This window comes from Arachis ipaensis, chromosome B01 (genome assembly GCF_000816755.2).
Source record: "Arachis ipaensis cultivar K30076 chromosome B01, Araip1.1, whole genome shotgun sequence".
NCBI lineage: Eukaryota > Viridiplantae > Streptophyta > Magnoliopsida > Fabales > Fabaceae > Arachis > Arachis ipaensis.
In genome coordinates, this window is record NC_029785.2 from 87,204,019 (window position 1) to 87,210,396 (window position 6,378).

A 6,378-nucleotide genomic window follows, 5' to 3' on the forward strand; every position below is an offset into this window, starting at 1 on the left:
TTTGGTAAGGTATGAGAAATTGGAAGTCCTGTCCTAATTATCCTTATCAATGGTGATGACAATTGAGTCTTAATCCCACTTAGTTAGCCTTTACTAAAGCAAGGGAAGGTCAAGTGGATTGATTAGTCTGATCTTCAGGTTCTAGTCAATTCCTAAGAAAGGACTGGAATTATTGAAGTTTAATTCAATTAGCAAAGATAACAATTATCGATCATGTTGAGTTTGATAACTCTTGAGTTACTGATTTCTTAACCAAGACCGAAAGGGGAAAAGTAAATCTACTCGAATAAAAATATCTTCAGATTGGAAGTAACAGTAACATAAATAAAAGAGAGCAATCATAAACTGAAATACCTCAAATAACATTAATTAAAAGAATAATCTGTAACATAGAAAAGTTCATAAATTAAATTGAGAAAATAATTAATAAAAAGGAATGTTGAACCTGATAGAAAGGGGCAATCATGAAAGTGAGAAAAATCCTAAATCCTAATCCTAAGAGAGAGAGGAGAGAACCTGAATAGATGCTCTCCCTAAATCTAAAAACTACATCTAAATCATGAAAAGTGAAATAATTGGAGACTCTCCCTGAATGGATGCATTCCCCCACTTCATAACCTCTGATCTGTGCTTTCTAGACTTGGATTTGGGCCAAAAAGGGCTTCAGAAATCACTGGGAGCATTTTCTATAATTTCTGGTGCGTGGCCTCTGTCACGCGTCCGCGTGGGTCACGTAGTCGCGTCATCTGGAGTTTTCCTTATCACGCGTTCGCTTCGGTCATGCGTGCGCATCATCTGCGTTTTGCTCGTGGCGCGCGATCGCGTCAATCACGCGTTTGCGTCGCTGTCTTTTCGCGCCAGGCATGCGGCCGCGTCACCCACGCGTTCACGTCGCTGCCAGTTTCTTCAAAAACTCCATTTTGTGCTTTCCTTCCATTTTTGTAAGTTTCCTTTCCATCCTTTAAGTCATTCCTGCCTTAGAAGATCTGAAACTACTCAACACACAAATCACGGCATCGAATGGTAATAAAGGGTAATTAAAATAAGACTGAGATAGTAAGGTATTACGACCTCTAAGAGTAGTAATATATATATAATAATAGAGAAAAGATACTTAACTAGGAGCCTTGAAAAATGGGTAAGTTGCCTCAAACGTGGGAAACTGCAGAATGCTGGTGCTGGCGTTGGAGAGAACGTTGGAGGTCCAACGTTACCTCCAACGTCTTCGATGGTTTTCAATTTTGGAGCCAGAAAATTTTTGGGTGACGCATACGCGTCATATGCGTCGATGACGCGTACGCGTGAAAGTGGAAAATTCCTTAATCCACGCGTAAGCATGAGTCACGCACACGCGTGAAATGGAAAAATTGACCATTCATGCGTACGCGTGGGTCACGCGTACGCGTGACCAAACGAACGTTAGAGGTCCAACACTACCTCAAATACTGCCTCCAACATCCGCGATAAGCTACCCCAAATTTTAATTTGAAAAATTTCAATCCACTCACACACGTGGATGCATATTCTAGTCAGATACGGTAAAGCGTGAGCAATGCACACGCGCAAAACACTGTTTTGATGCGTACTGGTGTGGGAAATCGTGATTCACACTTTTCACATTTCCGCACAACTAACCAGCAAGTGCACTGGGTCATCCGAGTAATACCTTACGTGAGTAAGGGTCGATCCCATGGAGATTGTCGGCTTGAAGCAAGCTATGGTCATCCTTGTAAATCTCAGTCAGGCGGATTCAAATGGTTATGAGGTTTTGATAATTAAAAGATAAATAAAACATAAAATAAAATAAAGTTACTTATGTAATTCATTGGTGGGAATTTCAGATAAGCGTATGGAGATGCTTTGTTGCTTCTGAACCTCTGCTTTCCTATTGCCTTCTTCCAATCATGTATGCTCCCTTCCATGGCAAGCTGTAGGATCTTCTCAGTGAAAATGGTCCTCTACGGTTTCTGCACGGCTAATCAACTGTCGGATTTCTTGTCTCGGATGAAAAAAACCAGGCATAGCTACCGCATGGCTAATCATCTGTCGGTTCCCGCTAGCGTCGGAATAGGATCCATTGATCCTTTTGCACACTATCACTGCGCCCAACATTCACAGGTTTGAAGCTCGTCACAGTCATCCCTTCCCGGATCCTACTCGGAATACCACAGACAAGGTTTAGAGTTTCCGGATCCCAAGAATGCTGCCAATCGGTTCTAGCCTATACCACAAAGATACTAATCTCACGGACTCGGTCCGTGTATTAGATATCCAAGAGAATATACTCTAGCTATCATCCAATGACTACGTTGAACATCATGTAGACCGCTTGTGGTTGTCAGGCACACGGATCGTGGCTAAGCGAGTAACAAATATAGTGGGTGATTGTCATGGGTCACCCCTTCATTCTGACTTAACTGAATGAAGTACAAGAGTATATCTTGGACAAGAAGTAGGCGTGAATTGAAAGAAAAACAATAGTACTTGCAATAATTCATGAAGAATAGCAGAGCTCCACACCTTAATCTATGGGGTGTAGAAACTCCACCGTAGAAAATATATAAGTGAAAATAGTCTAGGCATGGCCGTGAGGCCAGCCTCCAAAACGTGAACAATGGTCTATGATCGCATAAGCTCTCTAATACAATAGTGAAAAGTGCTATTTATACTAAACTAGTAACTTAGGTTTACAGAAAATGAGTAACTAAGTGCAGATAGTGCGGAAATCCACTTTTGGGGCCCACTTGGTGTGTGCTTGGGCTGAGCATTGAAGCTTTTTCGTGCATAGGCTATTCCTGGAGTTAAACGCCAGCTTGGGTGCCAATTTGGGTGTTTAACTCCAATTCTGGTGCCACTTTGGGCGTTTTACGCCAGAAAGTTTTAGGCTGGCTTTGGACGCCATTTTGGGCCATCAAATCTCGAGCAAAGTATGGACTATTATATATTACGAGAAAACCCAGGATGTCAACTTCCTATCACAATTAAGATCGCGCCAATTGGGCTTCTGTAGCTCCGGAAAGTCCACTTCGAGTGCAAGAGGGTCAGAATCCAACAGCATCTGCAGTCCTTTTTCAGCCTCTAAATCAGATTTTTGCTCAGGTCCCTCAATTTCAGCCAGAAAATACCTGAAATCATAGAAAAACACACAAACTCATAGTAAAGTCCAGAAATGTGATTTTTGAATAAAACTAATAAAAATATAATAAAATGTAACTAAATCATACTAAAAACTATGTAAAAATAATGCCAAAAAGGGTATAAATAAGAGACTATGGTTGCTAAGTCAGAGAGGCTCTATTTAGAATTCTCTGTCTGTTTCTCAGAAGATGATGGAAAAGGCTTGCTATTTCCAAACCTATTCCTTCCACCATTATTATTAGTGAAGCCTTGATTAGGATTCTGTTGATCCTTCCATGAGAGATTAGGATGATTCCTCCATGAAGGATTATAGGTGTTTCTATAGGATTTTCCCATGTAATTCACCTCTTCCATTCCAGGATTTTTAGGGTCATAAGCTTCTCCTTCAAATGAAGCTTTTTTAGTACCACCGGATGCAGCTTGCATTCCAGTCAGATTCAGAGAAATCATATTGACTTGCTGAGTCAATATTTTATTCTGAGCCAATATTGCATTCAAAGTATCAATCTCAAGAACTCCTTTCTTCTGAGTTGTCCCATTATTTACAGGATTCCTTTTAGAAGTGTACATGAATTGGTTATTTGCAACCATTTTAATGAGTTCATGGGCTTCTTCAAGCGTCTTCTTCAGATGAAAAGATCCACCAGCAGAGTTGTCCAATGACATCTTGGATAGTTCAGACAGACCATCATAGAATATGCATATGATGCTCCATTCTAAAAGCATGCCAGAAGGATACATTCTGATCAATTGCTTGTATCTTTCCCAAGCTTCATAGAGGGATTCGCCTTCCTTCTTTCTGAAGGTTTGGGCTTCCACTCTAAGCTTACTCAATTTTTGAGGTGAAAAGGACTTTGCCAAGAAGGCATTGACTAACTTTTCCCAAGAGTTTAGGCTTTCTTTAGGTTGTGAGTCCAACCATGTCCTAGCTCTATCTCTTACAGCAAAAGGGAAAAGCATAAAAACTGATGAGGATCTTCCAATGGAAGTCCATGATACTTACAATTCTGTTGCATTAGAGAAACTAATTGAGGCTTAAGCTCAAAGTTGTTTGGTCCAATTACAGGAATTGAGATGCTCCTTCCACAGAAGTCACAAGAGGGTGCAGTAAAGTCACCAAGCATCTTCCTTGCATTGTTGGCATTATTGTTATTTTTGGCTGCCATGTCTTCTTCATTTTCTGTCAGGTCCTCTCCAGAGAGTTATGATTTAGCTTCTCTTAGCTTCCTCTTCAAGGTCCTTTCAGGTTCTGGATCAGCTTCAACAAGAATGCCTTTGTCCTTGTTCCTGCTCATAAGAAAGAGACGAGAATAAGAAACTATGGAATCATCTATGTCACAGTATAGAGATTCCTTGAGGTGTCAGAGGAAAGCAGGAATAGAGGGATGAGGTAGATAAGAATTCAAACATATGAAGAAGGATAGAGAGTCCAACTTGCTAATTGAGGAGGAGTGTTAGTCCTTAAATAGAAGAAGTTGAGGAGGGGGAAAATTTTTGAAAATTGGAGAGAGAAAAGTAGTTAGGTGGTTTTGAAAAAGATATGATTGAAATAGAAAACTTTTAAATTCAAACAAAAAGTTAAGTAGTTAATTGAAAAAGATTTGAAAATCAAATTTTTAAAAAGATAAGAAGTTAGAAAAAGATTTTAAAATTAAAATTTAAAAAAGATATGATTGAAATTTATTTTGAAAAAGACTTGGTTGAGAAGATATGATTGAAAAATATTTTAAAAAGATTTGATTTTTGAAATTAAAGTTGATTACTTGACTAACAAGAAATTAAAAGATATGATTCTAGAATTTAAAATTTGATCCTTTCTTAATAGGCAAGTAACAACTTGAAAATTTTTTAATCAAAATATTAATTGCTAGCATTAATTTCAAAAATTATGAAATAAAAGAAAAGAAAAAGATTTTGAAAATCAAATTTTAAAATTTTCGAAATTAAGAAGAAAATTGAAAAAGATTTGATTTTTGAAAAGGATTTGAAAAGGATTGAATTTGAAAAAGATTTGATTTTGAAAAATTTATGAAGATTTGAAAAAGAATAGAATTAAAAACTAACTTACCTCCCTTGTTTTGTCCTGGCGTTAAACGCCTAGAATGGTATCCATTCTGGCATTTAACGCCCAAAATACTACCCTTTTGGGCATTTAACACCCAGCCAGGTACCCTGGCTGGCGTTTAAACGCCAGATTTCCTTCCTCACTGGGCGTTTTGAACACCCAGCTTTTTCTCTGTAATTCGTCTGCTGAATGTTCTGAATCTTCAATTCTCTGTATTATTGACTTGAAAAGACATAATTTTGAAAATTTTTTGAATTTTTAATGATGAGAGAAAAAAATAACAAAATGAGACTAAATATGGAAAATCAAGATCAAAATAAATGATGCATGCAAGAACACTTTGAAGAATATGATGAACATCAAGAACACATTTTTGAAAATTTTTCAAGAAAACAAAGACGCACAAGACACCAAACTTAGAAGTTTGTATACTAGGGACAATAACAATTTGAAAATGCATATGAAAAACAACAACTGACACAAAACAAGAGAATTTAAAGATCAAACCCAATAAAATCTTCAAGAACAACTTGAAGATCAATGAAGAACTCAATGCATATAATTTTTTTTGAAAATTTAAAGAAAAAATTAAAAAGATGCAATTGATATCAAACTTAAAATTTGACACTAGACTCAAACAAGAAACACAAAATTATTTTTGGTTTTATGATTTTATAAATTTTTTTGTATTTTTCGAAAATTATTTGGAAAAAAAAAATAAGGATTTCAAAAATTTGTTTATAAGAATTCCAGGAATCATGCAATGTTAGTCTAAAGCTTCAGTCTAAAAAGATCAGATATGGCTAGCCAAGTTTCAGAAAAAAATTCTGAAGTCATAGAATAATTTATTTAATTTTTTTTAAATTTTTGTGAAAATAAAAAGCTTAAAATTAAAATAAAATTACTTAATATGAGCAACAAGATGAACCGTCAGTTGTCCAAACTCGAACAATCTCCGGCAACGGCGCCAAAAACTTGGTACACAAAATCGTGATCACACACTTTTCACACAACTCCGTGCAGCTAGCAAGTGCACTGGGTCGTCCAACTAATATCTTACGTGAGTAAGGGTCGATCCCACGGAGATTGTCGGTTTGAAGCAAGCTATGGTCATCTTGTAAATCTCAGTCAGGCGGATTCAAATGGTTATGAGGTTTTGATAATTAAAATATAAT